This window comes from Hippocampus comes, unplaced genomic scaffold (genome assembly GCF_001891065.2).
Source record: "Hippocampus comes isolate QL1 unplaced genomic scaffold, H_comes_QL1_v1.1 scaffold104, whole genome shotgun sequence".
Lineage (NCBI taxonomy): Eukaryota > Metazoa > Chordata > Actinopteri > Syngnathiformes > Syngnathidae > Hippocampus > Hippocampus comes.
The window spans coordinates 1,275,805-1,294,192 of record NW_017806072.1 but is presented as its reverse complement, the minus strand read 5'-3'; the positions used below and the strand labels follow the sequence as shown (position 1 = coordinate 1,294,192).

At 42.7% G+C, this 18,388-nt stretch overlaps 1 protein-coding gene across 1 annotated transcript in view; it reads left to right on the top strand.

The window, feature by feature from the left end:
* The first annotated feature begins 1,602 nt into the window (after positions 1 to 1,602).
* znf469 (zinc finger protein 469) overlaps positions 1,603 to 18,388 on the top strand; it is a 219,954-nt gene continuing 203,168 nt past the window's right edge. The window contains exon 1 of the mRNA XM_019894127.1: positions 1,603 to 1,872. The gene's annotated coding sequence lies outside the window, so the exon portion shown is untranslated. The remainder of the gene's footprint in view (positions 1,873 to 18,388) is intronic.

The following is an 18,388-nucleotide window of genomic DNA, read 5'->3' as shown; positions in this document are numbered from 1 at the left end:
GTGCGTGTGTGTGTGTGTGCGTGTGTGTGTGTGTGTGTGTGTGTGTGTGTGTGTGTGTGTGTGTGTGTGTGTGTTTAAAGTTCTATGGGCGGAACGTATGATGTAGATCACAAGTGTCAAACTCAAGGTCTCAACGTTGTTTCAACGAGTCACAAATCTGTGAGGTGTCTTGAATGAAAGTTCAGTTTATTGAAAATGTAATTACGACTCGGCAGGTAATTCCAGAGTGTCACCTCAGTTTTTAAATGTTGACTCTTCTCCTCTCTCTCTCTCTCTCTCTCTCTCTCTCTCTCTCTCTCTCTCTCTCTCTCTCTCAGCTCAGGGTGCCCAATACGTCAACCGCGATTAAAAAAATGACATTTGTGTGTCTCTGTGCGTGTTATTAATATTATATACCGTATGTTTATGTTAGTGGACGCTGCACCCATAACATCCTATTTCAAAAGTAAAATTAAATAAAAAAGCAGATCACCTTTAACCTACGGTGACGCCTGACCTGTATCACCGGAAGTTGATCGCGGTCAGCAGTCTGGAATTGCAGTTTGCGATCAGAGCTGTTGCGCAATAGCTTTTATAGTTATAATTATTCTCAATCGGAGTTTGTGTCATGTGCAATTCACTGAGGGCACTGGCAAAGAATGGGAATCTGGAGTGCCGGGAGAAGCATTTTAAAACGGTACACGTGAGCTACTATCGTGAACACGCTACAAAAGTGCGTCCCATGCCTCCGCGTCAGGTCTCTGCTCAGGTAGGCAATTATTTGACTTTCACAAACTCACAAACTTTTGTGTCTACTTTATTTTTCTGTTTCGTGTTGCTCATCAGGGCATGCGTGTGTAAGTGCGTGCGTGTGCGCGTGTGTGCGGTAACGGGTCGATCGCGGGAGGTTGTTTGATTGAAAAGTTTGGTCAAAAACGGGTGAGCACCCCTGATCTATCTAATCCAAGCCCTTTGTGCAGATGCTGCAGATATCTATCTTTAACTGCGTTGTTTGTTCCTATCCAGAAAAATAAGTTTGTAGTTTTTTGGGTGGGAAAATATTTTTCACAAATCATTCGATTATTCGTCTAGCCGATAACTTTTAAAAACATCACTTAAATGATCGTTGATGGGGACTACCTTGATTCTCCAAATCCGTTTTTCTTACGAATCCCTTACGTATCAGTCAATCAAGATTTCAACCGCAGAATACAATACCTCTGTATCTACACGTAAAAAAACTGTGACACCATCAGTGGAAGTTGAGAGTGTAATACGCCTATTTTGACAAGAGGTACTTTAGTATGCGCGTATCTGTTTTCAAATGCATGAAATTAGAGTGTCGTAAAACGTCGGCTTTACTTCTGTAAAGTGGGTTCATAAACCTCATAAACTTACTTTAGTGTATTAACAGTCCATGCATTTGTTTTTACGCTACTTCCCACCACTCTCATATTCTTCGCATGCACGTCAGCGTTATTCTGTTTTGACGCAAGCACATTGCCCGTGATGTATATGCGCACCGTGGGTGATGTCATGAGCACAGCAGTAGTGCGGCATCCAGTCTCAGGCGAATCACGTGTCTGAAAGCGGAGAGCGCGCACGAGCGCTCAAGAGTCCCAACTTCCTCTTGATGTCACCTGGGGACCAACGAGCAGGAAGGAACACTTTGACGCCTCGTTGGTGTTTATGTGAAACTTTCGAAATGCGACTGATAATTCCATTCTGAAGGGAGTTTCTTGGAGTGGAGTGGAGAATTGAGAGGGGAGGTCCTCTCGCGTTTTAGGGACCAGATGTGCGAGAGAGGAGGGGTGCAAACACAACCAGAAACACACACCGCTCAAGCTGGCAGCACAGACCTTGGAGTGGACATCTTTAATTTTAGCAACCAACGTAAGTAAAATAAAAAAAAAGTGAGAGAAAGAGTTAGAACGACAAAAGACGTCGCAGTTGTTTGTCTTGTTCACAAAGTCGTGTGCGTGCACGTGTGCGTGTGCGTCTGCGTGTGTGTGTGTTTGTGTGTGTGTGTGTGTGTGTGTGTGTGTGTGTGTGTGTGTGTGTGTGTGTGTGTGTGTGTGTGTCTGCGCGCGCGCGGGTGTGTGTGACGCTGCTGGAGAGGATGAAGATGAACTTGAGACATGATGACGTCGTGTGTAACCAGCTCACAGATGCTCCATGTCTTCCTGCTCGCAGTTGTTTAGCTTTCTTTTGAAAGCTTGCAATGCAGTCAAGTTCAATGGTGTTGTTGCTGTTTGCTATGCAAATGCAGCTCACAGGGCTCATCTTAGGTCAACGGCCTTGAATGAATTAGCCTAGGAACAGTATTTTTATTTTATTAGTACACTGAAAAGAATTTTGGTTGAATTTACTCCATTGTATTTGTATCAGTAGAGAATATATCTTCTTAAAAAGATGAATCTGGATCCAGATGATTTTATTTTCTGCAACCAGTTCCAGATACATTTTGATGTATTGTCTACTTGAAAAAAAATATGTCTGGAAACGGATGATTTTATGTTGTGGAACCACCTGAAGAAACACAAATTGAGTAAATTCAGCACACTTTATTTAGTGTGCACCTGCACAGCAATGACAATCTTATCAAAACAGAAACAAAAATTGCCTTAAATGTACGGGGAACCGTTTCAACATTTACATCTTAACAGTGACATGCTACTACTGTCTTTTTCCTCACCAATTAACTTGTGCCACTTTTGTCCCACTATTACCGAATTAAACCTGATTGGTAAACTACTGTAACTGTAACTCGTAGACATGTGGCATGCACTGCCCCGAGGTGCTGCGAGTATCACCAAAATGCCCACTACTACCGTACTTTTGCTTCTCTTGTAACATGTCCAGTTCTGTTGTTCACCTCGTCTGCTCCTACTCAGCATTCAGACTTAATAATTGACACTTTACAGTGTAAAGTTTACACTGTGTGATCTAAGCATCCGTCCTTCCATTTCTTCTATCACGGTCTTCATTAGGACCAGAGGTGAGCTGGAGTCTACTCGCCCATGGATGTGTTCTAAACATAACTCACCAGTGATAGGACATTGTGATTTCCTTGGTATGTAGTAGAAGTGATCATTAAAAAATGTACACACTTTATAGAGAGATTTATAGAAATAATGGGCTGCATATTGATATTTATGTTTCCTACGTTGTTAATAAACCAGTCAAAAATGTTGCTGACCTCCAATTTAGATTCTTCAATCAACCAAACATGTAATGTAATGTCAAAGAAAGTCAGAGTACCCGAAGAAAACCCAGCACGCAATCTTGGTGAGAACATTGAAACCTTACACTCGAAGTCACCAAGATCCAAACCTCGAACCTCAGAACTGGGAGGCAGACATGCTAACCACTTGACCACCAAGCTGGCACATGCTAAGCGGATTTATTTAAAAATTATTACAGAGATCCCTCGGGTTACGATGCTCACCACACTTTTTATGGTTTAGAGGTGACTTATGGCGTCGAATGAACTGTTTTGCGCAGCGACGTACAAATATGTCAGAACATGTTACGGAGACTCAGTTTTTCATTTGATAGTTTTACGGTTATGTCCCAAAAGTTTTTTTTTCTTTTTCATGCAAATATTTACCGTACTTATGCTTTTACTACCGCATTAGTGATCGACTATGGCAAATACCGAGTTTTGTAAAAAAAAAAAAAAAAAAAAAAATTGAGTCATGTTGCTGCCGGAGGAGCAGAATTCCTTCATAAAGCGAGGACCCCCTGTTTTTTGTCAGATCATGGGTCTATGCTACACCAAATGGGGAACTAATTTAGCTGTTACTAGGAGGCCGTAAACATAACATCTTTTCTCACATAAAACCTCCTCACCAGATGTATTTGTCCAACAGCAAGGTAATATGTTAGGAAAGGGAGTGTTTTACCCTTTGTTGAATGCCCCGTGGACTAATGGATTGCACTGGGAGTCGCTGAGATAGAGAGAGCAGTGTCAGTTGAATCGAAGCTGCAAGAAAGTTGATCTGATCTACTTTGGCGTGAAGGGAGACTGCGTAATTCATTCCTGTGAAGGTTTCATGCATTTCTTGAATAATAATGAAGAGCAGGCTCCGTTAGCAGCTTTTTTAAATTTTAGTTTTTTTTTTTTTTTGTTTTCACTTGCACCGACCTGCTCGTATAAATGCTTGACAAACAGTACCTGGCACTGCGTCCTTTGCCTCCGTTTTTTCTCCATCCTTATCGAGGAATGTTCCTTGGCAAATGTCAGGTTGCATTTCACTGAAAAATCCAGATCCTTAACACAGGTGTAAATATGTAACAGTGTAAGGATAATCTCACACAGGCATTGTTGCAGCTTTCTTTTCACTTCCCATCGGAGACATGAGTAACTGTATCACACAAAGTCATTTTGTTCACACTCTATTGAGTTTGAACAAGCCAGAATGGCTCTTTTGTTTTCAGAGACATTAGGGACCGAACGAGATCATCTAGTTTGGACTGAGTCCACGTCTAATTCCATGGGAGAACGACTGCTTGTTTGTTAACGCCAGAAAGCTCTTATGTGCTTATGTGATGAAAGAAAACGCCACTCTGAGAAAAGGCTGCGCTTGATTTAAATGCTCGGATTTTTGTTGCCACTATAAATATGTTTCTGCCAGATGTGGCATGCAGTATAAGTTGTTTGTCGGGGGTTATAAATGGCTGATCTAAAAATGTATTTTCCCCTGGTCAGATTGCACCGATTTTTGGTAACTAGGACTCTGTGGCTTTTGTGGTGGTTAATCACCACAGTCTAACATTTCATCCCCCTCCCCACCATCTTGGTTTACGTTCCGCCAATCGGGATTCACCAGTGTCAGTGTGTGCGTGTTGATTTATGTTGTTGTGAGTGTGCCCGAGTGGAGATACATGTAAAGATTTATTGTGTTTTGGACTCTTTGTGGGACTTCACAACGTGAAACACGCTGCCGAACCTCCTTGTCTGATTGTGGGGTTGTGTCCTTGTGTTACGAGCACAGCATCTGAGGCCAAGCCCAGTCCGTACAAGACATTCTGCCACCAGAGTCACCAGAGAGCACGAAACAGAAAAGCCTTGTTAGCTCTCTGGCTTGAGAAACTGGATAGATTTCAGCTGCGCGGATGATTATTTCACCGGACTGTTCACATTCAGGGTAGAGGAAGAGAGATGTACTTTTGAGTTTGTATGAGACATGCACCCTCATGTCCAGGTCGCATAAGGAGTCTGTGATTGATGACGGCAGATGTCGAGTTTGGGGGAGACTTTGACTCTCTTCTAATATTGAACTTGCGTTACAGATCTAATTGGATAATCTTTGAATGGGAAAACTTGTAGTCCAGAGAGGAGGACAGTTTAATGTCAACTTAATTTTCACTTAACTCCTTGACTACAAATTACCGAATATAATTTAGTGATGGCTGCTGATTAGCTCCACCAGGGAAATATGCTTTTGTAGTCCAGTGTTACGTATATCCACCATCCCTTTTATCATTTTGATTTTGCCACTATGAATGACAAAATCTAATTTGTTTCATGAATGGCTCGTTCATGAAATAATTGATAAAAAAAAGTTTGAAATACGAGAGCCTGGTGGTCGAGTGGTTAGCGCATCGACTTCACAGTTCGATCCCGGCTCCGGCCTCCCTGTGTGGAGTTTGCATGTTCTCCCCGTGCCTGTGTGGGTTTTCTCCGGGAACTCCGGTTTCCTCCCACATTCCAAAAACATGCATGGCAGGTTGATTGTCCTCTAAGTTGTCCGTAAGTGTGAGTGTGAGCACGGATGGTTGTTCGTCTCTGTGTGCCCTGCGATTGACTGGCAACCGGTTCAGGGTGTCCCCCACCTACTGCCCAAAGACTGCTGGGATAGGCACCAGCATGCCCCGCACCCCTAGTGAGGATAAAGTGGATCAGAAAAGGGATTGATGGATGGAAGTTTGGAATACACCCATCCTTTTAGAAGCCTTTTTTGCCAGTTTTTTTATCCCCCCCCCCCCAAAAAAAAAAAAAAAACAAGCAAAACATAAATTCATCAGGTGTCGAGAAAACATGAAAAAATGTGGTAAGACCTGATGGAACTAACCATACTAACTTGGCCAAAAGTTCCAAAAAACAGCTTTGGAAAGATTTTTTCTTTCCATAAATTCAGAATGTAGGCCTAAATCCAATTGAACATCTGTGTGGTGACATGTGTTTTCAGCTTCTGCACGTTAGTTGGTGGGTTGCAATTGGGACCCGTACCTCATTATCTCTCATCAGCAGCCAGTCATACTATTTCATGTCCCCCAGTGAGGTCCAGAGTGTATTAAAAATTGTGAATATCAACAAATCCTTTTAAAGTCAAGGGTTGAATAAGGTGCATAGCAAAATCCATCTAATAGAATACTTGCTTCCAAAAGAATCTGTTGTGCTGTTATATTTACATGTTTGTATATGTCAGGTCATATATGTGATGTCATGCCAGACTGTAAGTGAACAAAGGAGAGAATAGACAAGAGCAGGGGTGTCAAACATACGGCCCGCAGGCCAGAACTGGCCCCCAAGGAGGTTCGATCAGGCCCGCAGGATAATTTAAAACTGAAAGAATACATAAAAGACACGGAATGAATATTTTTAATAAGCTGCAATTCATGGATCATCCGCGAGGGGAACACTGTTTTGATCAGAGAAGAAGACAACAGCAGTCTCAGTCTGTCACTGAGACAGACCCAACACAGCAGTAAAAGCCAGCTACTTAATTGCTAGAGAAATAGCATTAGCATCAAAGCCATGTTCCAACGGTGACTTTGTGAAACGATGCATGATGAAGGCGGCTGAACTTGTATAATCCGAGAACCAACAAGCTTTTGCCAATATGAGACTGACGAGGAATACCAGAGAGCATTTCGGACCTATTAGCAGATTTAGACAGCCAATTGAAACAGAGAGTCATTTTGTCAAATGTTTCGTAAAAGGTATGTTGATTAAATTTCAAAATTTTCCCAATGTTCTTGTGCTTCTTTATACCAAAATAAAGGAAAGACATGATATTTTGGTTGTTCATAGCAGAGTATGGTATAATGTTAGTTAGTATGGTGTAATGGTCCGGCCCACTTGACATCGACCGAGGCCGTATGTGGCCCACAATGTGAAATGAGTTTGACACCCCTGGACTAGAGGGAGGAAAAAAAACAAAAACAAGCTCAACTGCTAATGGGCTTTGCACTCGGCAGGACAAGAGTAGTTTATTTTCATGGGTGCATCCTGCAAGCATGACTCAGCTTTGCAAGACGTAACCTCTGTGATTAAGGTGAAGGTTGTTGTGCCCAGCTGTCCATTGGCCGAGCCAAAGCTTAGCGCAATTAGAGACGATGAGACAAGATCAGGAGACACCCACGTTGGACGTTGTCGCTGCTGAGCACCATGATGAAGTGAGCGTGGCTGGCAGCCTTCCTGAAAAGGCCCTGGGAGAAATCAGACGTAAACAAGGAGGAGTAGGACAAAACTCCTCACTTGCACCGAGTGAACTCGCTTTGAGTCCGTTTGTTGTGAGGCCGGCGCAAAGTCAGCCAGATGGTTTTATGGGTTAGTTATGGCTGACTTGTTTAATCTTGTGAACATACTACATTTGAGTTGTTTGTTAAAGGTGTGAATTATGAAGAAACAGTCAAGGAAGCGCGATCTGGAAGGTAATTCTCCACCATCTGGTTTAGCTCTTCTTGGTCACATGATGATAAGTGGGTAGATAGACCCAACACACACACAGTGCCTCACTCTTTGTTTTGTTTTGTTTTTTTCATTCGACGAGACTAACATTTCTCCACAATTACTTAGCAATTACAGAACTTTCCCCTGTACGTAGCATATGCCTTTTTTTTTTCCTGGTGATGACACTGTAAACAAACGTTTTGTTTGCAAACTATTCTATTCTAATGATTGTTTTGTTTAAAAGGTGGCTGTCACCATCAACCAGCCATCGACTTTCTAATACTTTATCTTATCCTCAAAAGAGTCGTGGGTGAGCTGAAGACTCTCCTAGCTGACTCCAGACAGGTACACCAGTCCCAGGACACCCTGGACACGCAGAGAGCATGTAGTAGTAAAAGTGAATATGATAAGAAGAAATTAGATGATAATACAAATAACATGAAAGGAATTTAGAGGTTACTAAATGATCTGATAAAGGACAGCACGAAACAATATAGCTTCCCCAAATATTTTGGGGTGGATAACATTGAAAACTATATTATGGAAGAGGTAGCGAGTACCTTCAGTGAATTCTTTGTAAATGTTGGCCCTGAACTTGCAAAAAAAAAAAAAATCCAAATCCAAACTCGCAACGATATGTTGACTATATGAGTGGATTGGTGGAGAGAAATCCTCACTCAATGTGCCTTAAGGATGTGAAGGACACAGAGATTCTGGAAGTGGTTCACAAAACTTCAACTGACTAAAAACAACATTGACATGACCCTTCTCAAACAGGTAATTGTCGGGATTTCCAAAGCATTAACCCACAAAAGTAATTTAGCATTCCGGACTGGCACATTTACAAAGCAAATGAAAATTGTTCAAGTAATTCCCCAGTATTTTCTAAAAACAATAAATGTTGGCTGAGCACGATTTGCAAATCATTGTATTTTGTTTTGATATATTTTCAACACAACGTCTCAACTTCATTGGAATTTAGTTTTTATAGTCGGGCCAATGTTGTGCCGAGGAAGATTTTTATGACTGGACTTTTGACATGCTGAAACAATGCCATGATTTGACATACTCTTTTAGTGACTTGCTTGATTTTATTTTTCCCAAAGTAACTCAATTAGAAGCCATATTTTACATACAACGATGAGATATTTCCAAACGTAATTCAAAGTGTTATCTGCAATCGTCAGCTATTCAACTCGGGTTTCAGGTTCTTTTTCAGCCTTGACTGTAGGGACCTCATAGCTGACAGGCTAGTTTATTGAATCAGATGTGGTAGACGAACATTGATCCATGCTTTGAACTCGAAAAGTATCGCGATGTATCCTCTCATAGGTATTGGCATTAGTACAGCATTTACACTTTAAACAAATAGTAATTGTAGTGTATATTTGAATAAATGGTTAGTAATATGGGTCATTATTATTCAGGGCTTCCGCTCTGAGATTTACAATGAGGCATTTGAAGTCTTCGATTGTGTTGGGTGAAATTATTTGGATATGCATAGCCCTTGTTTATTCATATTTTTGGTTGTTTATACAGATCATTTATGTTTTTGTGCAATAATTGCTTCCATGTGTCAGCTTAACCAGCCCACACAAGTCCATAGTGTCTATGGGTTTGTAATGGATTCAGGAGCCTTTAATAGCTTTGACAGTCATGAAGAGCCAGGAGGCATGAGCGGAGGGGGTACCGAATCCCGCTGATGAGGGCGGAAACTGGTGGCTGGAAGATGGGATAATGTGAAGACGGTTTGAGGAGGGAGGCAGATTTGGGCAGACACCTCCTCAGGCCTCCTTGGTGATGATGAAACAAGATTGGCTCTGTTGGATGAATGGTGCGGATGCTTCCAACCAGAGCACTTGCCGTTTGTAATCATCCAATTTGTAGCCACAAAACGAATGGTGCTCTTTTCATTTTCAGATGACAATGTATTGTTCTGTATATGTTTGACTTTTGCTTAAGGAAAGACATATTACTCAGTGATGTGGGTGTTTTGGATGGAATGGCAATTCAGCAAGTCCACTTCAGCCTTTCACATAATCATTCTTCGAGACAGGATGTGTTCCAATTATATGTAATAGCAGGGATTTGATGCTAGCTTCTATCCCAGGTGGAGTGTACTTTTACCCAAATCATCTGTGTCAGAAAAAAAAAAAGGTAAATGCGGAAAGCAGCTGTGATCTCTCATGGACCCAAAAACAGTGACACTGCCACCATTTCCACCGAAAGATTTTTCTCGAATGATCAAATAACAGATGACCTCTTCCAATTTATCAGTCTCATCTTTATGGCGAGTTGCCCTGTTTATGATGGGAAGCCAGGAGTGACAGCAAAGAAGCAGACCCCGAAATTTATAACGGTAAAGGAACGAGGCTGCGAAGGAGATCAACTTAAGGCAACATGCTTTGATTTGTGACATCCTTCTTCTGGATGTGGGAGAGTTGTTTTTTCCAAAATCCAATTTCCCTTTGAGAATTAAATCACTTTTAAATGTTCCTTTTAAAACGATTTTCTATCCTGCTTGATGCTAAGTGACAGAGAGGTGCGAACAACCTTGGCATAGCAGAACCACAATCACTACTTTATCCAGTTTTCTTCCTCATAATTCAGACCATTTGTTGGCATATCTGTGTTTTGCCTGGTAGTATTTTCCTAGGTTACATAGCTAACCTTGGGTTTATCACATATTGCATAGTTTTGACTGCAGTTCAGATTTTTACATTTTTTTTTTTTTTAGGGAACCTTCACTAAAAACTCATTTTACGGATAACAATAGTCTTCGGTGAGGTACTATGTAATGCACAAAATAACCCCCTCACTCCCAGATATGTTCACACTAAAATAAAGACACCTCGAGAAGAAACAAATATTTCCTTCATTAGCCTTCACCAAAACACGACTACTTTTCAGTCTTTCACGACGGTCGCTATGTCAGATGACCAGAAATGGTGTCATAAAACCGTTCTGTGTCTTCTTGTACCAGGCGAATGGCCACACTCCAGTCCAGGCAGCAGGGACACAGTTTGTGGGCATGCAGGACTGCGGGTCAAAAGTGTGAGTCCGCACTGGAGCTTGGCTATGCAGGTACAACAAGCGCATGGTGCGCACGCCTGGCGAATGCCGATGTTTGTATTTCGGACAAAAAGAGAACTAGAGCATGGTGGTGTGGTCAGGGAGTGACGGGCGTTTCGCTCCATCAGACTGTTGGTCAATGTCTATGAACACATCCTGGGGCCACGCACGGCATGTCATATTATGCGGAAAAACAAAATGCATTTTGACATGCCAGACTTTCTGTGTCGAAGGTGTCAGGCGTCCCAGATGCCAGATCGGCACAGGGCTAATACTATGTTAGGAAGTCACATTAACATGCATTGGACTGATTTTTGCTGTGTTTCGGTTCTTAATGCGGCTTCACGCTGAGTGTCTTCGGCAAAGAGCAAGGTCGGTGTTACGATCACAGGCCAGGGATTCACTTTGTGGTGTAACCTGGAATGCTCTCATCCTTTTGACATCTTCCCGTGCCGTCAACCGAACGGCTTTGCTTCCGCCTACGACGTCTTGCACGTATGTAACATAAGCGTGTTGTACACGGCCGCTGTTTTGCTTCTCAGTGACTCTATGAGACACACAATGCAAATTTTGTCTTGCAAACTATGATGCAAAACCACTTAAACTTGGTGCGGACCAAGCCATCCACCAGCCATTCATATATCATATCTACGTATCATATATTGCTATAGACACCTGATCAAGGAAATTCGTGGTCAATAAAATGTCAAAATACAAATAAAAAAATCAGGGCGCAAACCCCGGCATTCTGCGTGCTTTAGCCAGAGGCTACAGTGTGATGTTAGATTTGAGCCACAATTACAAGCACTGAAGAGGATGTTTGGAGCACGAAAGTGTGTTTTGAGTGCACAAGAACACAGGCACTGTATTAGACATTCTGGTTAAAAGTCTGAGAAATAATGCAGCTCTCTTTTTGTCACTTTTCCAAAGTGGTTATCTGTACCTTCTGTAAATTGTTCAGGTCTTGCCTCTAGCACTCCCACCGTGGTTTTAGGTGTTCAGGCAAGGGATAATCCCAGTTGGTACCTTGACTACACATTTCTTGCAAGATTTTTTTGGCACTGAGAAGGCATGGAGCAACAAATCATAAATTATCATATATCCATCTATCCACCCATCAATTTTTTAATCCGCGTATCCTGGAGCCGATCCCAGCTGTCTTCAGGCAGTAGGCGGGGTACACCCTGAACTGGTTGCCAGCCAATCGCAGAGGGATCATATACTGATGCTAATATTTCAATGTCGTGTGGAAGGCTGATCTGTCCGGGGGATGTTGATTGTGAAGCAATCCTTTTGTATATTCCAATGGATGCTCAGCACTCTCCCATTGGCGTTTCATCGGAAGAAAGGTTCTTTAGCTTGGTTTTAGTTATGCACTCTCATGCTAGTATATTGTTTAAAATAGTTTCATTGTCTTCGACAAATGTGTGTAGCCGGCGCCAAAGATATGCACAGTCATCCTGTGGTCTTGTGGTTGTGGACTAAAGTCTCCCATTTTTCCACCATAACAAGCGCAGATAGTCACAACCAGGCGCTTGTACTTTGAATCGATGGAACTTTTTTTTTCTATGTGATGAAGCCGAAAGCGGACGATGATGCCTGTTAGGTTGTTTTTTCATATCTGGTCCTGTTAACAGGTGCTCGTTTAAACTCATGCTCTTATGTTTTGCTCAACAGTCAGAGACAACGTGGAGCTTTTCCGCCCTCTTTGGATGATAGATACTATGGTGTGGTGCAGTATATACCATCTCTCTCCTGAAATTCCTTCATCCTTGACTTCTTCAGCGTCACTTCTTGATTATACCACTCATGTGTGGAGTTTGCGTGTTCTCCCCCATGCCTGTGTGGGTTTTGTTCAGGTACTCCGGTTTCCTCCCATTTTCCAAAAACATGCAGAGCAGGCTAATGGAAAGCTCAAAATTGGGGATGCCCAACCTTTTTTGATCAAAGTCCATCGACTTTCACTGTCCCTCTTTGCTTTAGAGTCCTTTTTACGAAGTTTTGTGTGTCTTGACATGACACGCATAGAGGTCTTCTACTTGGTCTGTAAGTAGTTTCTTTGTCCTGTATAGTTGTTTGAACGCGGAAGGCAAATGCCTTAGTTGTCTTACTTTCCTGCAGATTTTCCTTTTCACTGTACAGCTCTGAAAAACGAAAAGCATGCATGGAGGTGACTGGTTTGCCATAAAACCTGATTCCAGCTACAAAAATTCTGTAAAATCACAGAAACAGGGAAAATCTTTGCCATCCAATTGGGCTTTTGTAACATGTCATGTCAATATCGCAACTGCACAGTGGGGCCGTTTTTTGAGTCACTCTTTGGTTTTGTTCACAGTCGTTTATTACTTGCTTACAGCAAGAGAGTATTTATGAAGTCTGTAAACTTCCATCAGTGTCCTTGGCATGTAATTTTGGCCAGCTCAGGAGTTTCTTTTTAAATGTTGTTTGTATAATGAATGTCTGGCCATATCTGATTGAGTTTTTTCCATGCGTCTCGGTAAGCTGGCTCATCACCTCCAAAGAGAGTTCCTTGTAAGCATTTACAAGCTGGACTAGTGACCAGTACCTTTTCAAGTAATACATTTTTCTGCAGCAGAAATGCCTTTATGGTCTATCAGCGCTATAAAAGATGCTTTCCAATCAATAAAATGGATTGGTTTGCCAATAAACACTGTTTGCTCGGGCATGGGAAGTCTGTTAAATATCAAGCTGTGCGTTTTATGTGGAACTGATGCAGAGGGATGGATGTTAGTGTGTGGGCCTCACCTGTTTGCTTTTTACTGACTAAACTCCACCCATCCAGCTCATTTCAATGTTATAGTCCTCCAGTCTGGCTCTAGCTGCCTCCACATCCCTTTCTGCCTGTAGACGTTGCAACTCAGTTTTGATTTTTTTGGTGTTGCTCTTCCATTGACTATGATTGCCATAACTTAATAGAACGTTGTGTGTTGTTTTAAAACACAAAGATCCGCTCCTGTGGAATCCGAAAGTCAGGCGACCACTGCCCTCTCGAGATAATGGGTTATAAATAAATGCCAGTCCCTCCTTCATTGGAAGAGCCGCCTGTTCTAAAACCAGTGTCCCTCTGTGATTGCATTATTTATTGTATAAAAACCGCCAATGTCTGTGTGTGTGTGTCCTAATGTGAAGGCTAGTGCATAAGAATATATCTTATACTCTGTATTCTATGTATTTCTATTTCTATGTATTTTTTTTGTCGCAAGTTCCGGTGGCGAAAGTTCAGAGTGTACCTCGCCTACTCCCCCAAAGACATCTGGGATAGGCTCCAGCACGCCCACGCCCCCCGTGAGGTTTGGAAAAATGGAGGAGTTGATGACCACCATGTCATCAAAGTGTAGTTAAATTAGTTATCGGAGCAGACGCAGAAAGTCTCATTACCTGTTTTCCGGTTTGCACGTGTGCATAACTGTGTCGTCTTGAGGTGTGCCATATCATACCTTCTTCGATATTACTGGTGTGTTTTTCTTGGTGATCAGAATTTTAAATGCTGCAAAACTGACACTCGGATGTACAGGCGCCGTTCCGTACCACTTAACAACACTGTCGGAGAGCATGTGCAGCTCTCCCTCTTCGTCTTCACATGAGGATTCAGGGCCTCGGGGAGAACATGCAAACTCCACACAGGAAGGCCGAAGCCGGAATCAAACCCTGCACCTCTGCACTGTGAGGCCAGTGCGCTAACTGTTCGACCATCGGGCCGCTCTTGTGAAAGAAACATCATGATATAATTTTGAAGTAAAATCGGCCACCACTTGTCACACATGCTGAAACAGCTCATCTTCTTTTAAACAAAGAATATAAATAATTATTCCATGGTGTGTGCTGTTGTACTTGTCTAGACACCGACATTTGGTGCTGTTTACATTCTTCTGCCCACCACTGATCAATTAGAGAAGAAAGTAATGTCATGTAATTCAATCACAATCCAATCAACCGATTTGGACCAGAGAAAACTAAGGGAATGTATCCTTAATCATGAATCAAAAATATTCTCCTCATCTGTACCATATTCAAGATTACACTCCCATTCTTGTTTGTCCTTTCATTTTTTCCCTAATTTCAGCTGGTAATAATCACCAATTTCGCATGCCTTTCAAGCTAATTGTGGTGCTGGAAATAATAGAATATGCTTACCCATGCTTGCTCGCACTAAAGCAACTTCATCTCCTTTTAGCCCTCAAAGCATGTTGTGGCTTTGCTGTGTACATAATGTCCAGAAGAACACAGAGCCACGATAAGTGTCTACTATTTTTTATACTGTTTTCCATATCTACCGGCACTTTTTTTATTTAACCAGCTTTGAGCTCCATCTCCTCCTGAAGGTCTAATACAGTGGTGGCCAACCCGAGGCTCACGAGCCGCATGCGGCTCTTTGGCTGTTTCAATGCGGCTCCCGGGCTTTCACACAATTGTCGAAAATGCCTCGGCGATGGCGCTGCCATTAAAACAACGGCGCTTGATACACAGAACATACTACGTCAGCCTGCCATCAATCCCGTTATTTGATTGACATAGAGAGCAACCAATCAGATGACTGAATCACCGCTCATGCGCAGACAACGGCGCTAAGTGCTAAGCTAGTCAGCGAATTACCTCTGTTTTTAAGGCAGTGGTGCCCAATACGTCGATTGCAATCGACCAAGAGCCAGCAGACTGGTCCCAAGTCGACCGCGAGCGGTGGGAGGAGGAAATGGGGGCGGGGGAAGATTTGTGTGTTTGTGTCTTTAGGTTTCATTGGTGTTCGGGCGCTCAGGCTGTTGCTCGTCGTGCCGTGCATGCATATGTGGATGTACATGAGTGCATGGTCGTGTGGGTCTGTGTGTGTGTGTGTGTGTGTGTGTGTGTGTGTGTGTGCTCGTTCATATGCTTGCACGTGCGCGATCGGGTCGATCGCGGGAGGTTGGTCTCTCCCAAAGTCGATCTTTGGGCAAAAAAGTGCATGTGGCTCTTTGCAGTAACACAGTAAAAAAAATGTCTTTTAGTCTCTGACTGGTTGGTCACCCCTGGTCTAATATATCTTTTTTTTTTTTTTTTTTTGCAATTCCAAAATTTCGGCTGCATGGGATCTCCTCCTGCAGCAAATAATGTCCGGAATTCCAGAAAAGTGAAAGCGGGTGATGTTCTACAACAAAATTTCTCCACTGGTCGAATGGTCTGTGCTGCTATGACATGCCACGGCCTTGACCATTTAACGGCACGGGCCGTTTAACATCAGTGGCGTCATCTTGCAACCCAAAGAGAAATAAAACCACTAACCATTGGCTAAAGTCAGTCCTATAGGTCAAGCGTTTGTGTACTTGGCAGCATTGAGAGTAACACATAATGTTACTGTCTATTGATTTAATACAGTTAAAAGCTTGCAAGGAACTGTGTGACACTTACACAGACACCAAATATTTTGCCTTTGTAGACTTGTGTAAAAATCAGGCTAACTATTATAATGAAGATAATAGATGGATAGATGATGATGATGATGAGCAGTGAAAAAGAGGACAGTATGTCCTTTGAATCTGATTGATATGGTGAGCATATTTTTATGCAACATTGCAGTCGATATATTTTGCATTGAAAAATAGCAGCTTCTTGCACGTTCATATAATGGTTACTGATTTAGGATTGTGCATGAGAATAAGACACTTTTTTGTTGTATTGTGTGATGGTTTCTAATCTGATGAAGGTAAAAAAGCCTCACTGCGACCTCACACAGACTGCGAATATGCAAATCCACGGGTGCCGAACCGCCGGTATGCAGGGGTTGACTGTAGGTTTAAGTTGTCATATCAGCACTCACCAGCAGATAGCAGACAGGGCTTAGTTGCGCGAACACCAGGCTTTGCTTAAAATGGCCTATACTGCAACGTGACTATGCCTCATAATTTTTTCCAGATTTGGAATAATAAAGCAGAACAAACATAGTACTGGGCCTCAATAGTCACTTTGAGTGACTTGATTTTTGTTTAGAAATGCATAAATGAATTGATTTGCTGTTCAGCACTTTTGTGTTGTCCTTGAATCGTAATTTCAATGCAAGGGAGCCCTTTGCAGTGGAAAAAAAAAGAAATCACAGCATGTGCCCATGCGCTTTGTTCAAACCCTTTGTTGTTGGGTTAGCACAATGGATTTTTCCATTGCGAAATGTATTGTGAAAAATTCTATCAATTCAAAGCACATATTTTGCACGTATGCATGTACTACATTTTGTCCATATTCAAAATGGCATTTTTGTCAAACATCTGCTTAGGAACTCTGTGACCCAATAAAAGGACACTGGCCCCTGGTTCAGGAAACACAGGATGAGATGTATAGCATCCCTTTAGGGAAGTGCATAACAAGACAATGTACTTGATTCTATAGTTGACACAGTAGAATTAGGAATGCAGTAGTCTTACAGGTCCAGTACAAGCAGATTGTATGGGATAACACCTATTGCAGTAGAGTACCGCTGGGAACACCGGCCGGACAAGTGTTCCAGGGGATACATCTTCAGTAGTAAACCTCTGCCATTATCAAGTATTTCAGTTACTAACACGAAGCACGCAAGGCTGAGTAAGGCCCGGCGGAGGTGATCGGGTTCTGGCAGTGTAACCATGAAAACACTCAATCAAGCCGGTGCCCAGCCTGACTCTTTTCTCTTCATCCAAAGCCACTGACTACTTCTCTCATCGCTCTGACATCGCTTTGATGGTGTGGCGGAAGGTCTGGCCTCTGATTCCCAGGTTTCTAAGCAGTCTGGTGGTAGACACTGCCACAAAACCTCTGCAACCCACCTATCTTATCTTCCAGCATAGGCCCCATGGAGCTGATCATGTGGCATAAAAGTGGTGCTGCATCTGACGTCCTTTGCCCCTGTGTGAACAAAGTTGATCTGCGGTAGCTTCTGTGCTGTTGATTGGAAGGCTTTGAAAGCAGTCCGCTTGTTTTCCAAGGTGGCTGCATGGGTCTTAAGGACTTGGTTATGTCGCCAGGTATAATGTCGCTGGGTGAGGCTTGAGCGATGCGGGCCTTGAGCAGAGAGCACATCCTGCGTCATTATTAGTAGCTCGGATGAAAAAGCTGATTCGTTTGGATTCCATGCTCCACAAATCCTTCTAGCTGATCCCCCTCTTCTCCACACTCTCCCACCTTGTCCACGGTCCCTGTTTACCAAGGGAACTTGCCTTGGCCCACCTGACTGCTTCATCCTGACGGTGCAGTTCTGCAACCACTAATTTCCTCCGTTCTTTTGCTGTGTCTGTACTCCAGGCAGGCTGCCTATGTGTTAGCCCCAAGCCTCCCCTTCCGTACTGGACATGTCCCACTATGTTGGCGTGTCTGAGAGCAGCGGTTGCTTCCTCCACCGCACTGGCTGGCCTCCATTTGCAGCCTGCCACCAACATTGATGTGTCGTTACTCACAGCCAGATCCCGGGACTCATTCAGTGTCATCTCGAGTCTTTCTTTCTCACCCTTGAATTTCTCAGAAAGATTGCTTAGTTGGCAGCTGAGTAGCACGGATGGAAAATTGTGGCGTTCAGAGCAGATGATTGAATAATATGCACTTAGCACACAATTTATAACAGGCTTGTAACATGGTGTGACATGTACATTTCATTTAATGAGCTCGTAATATATTTGTGTGTGTGTGTGTGTGTGTGTG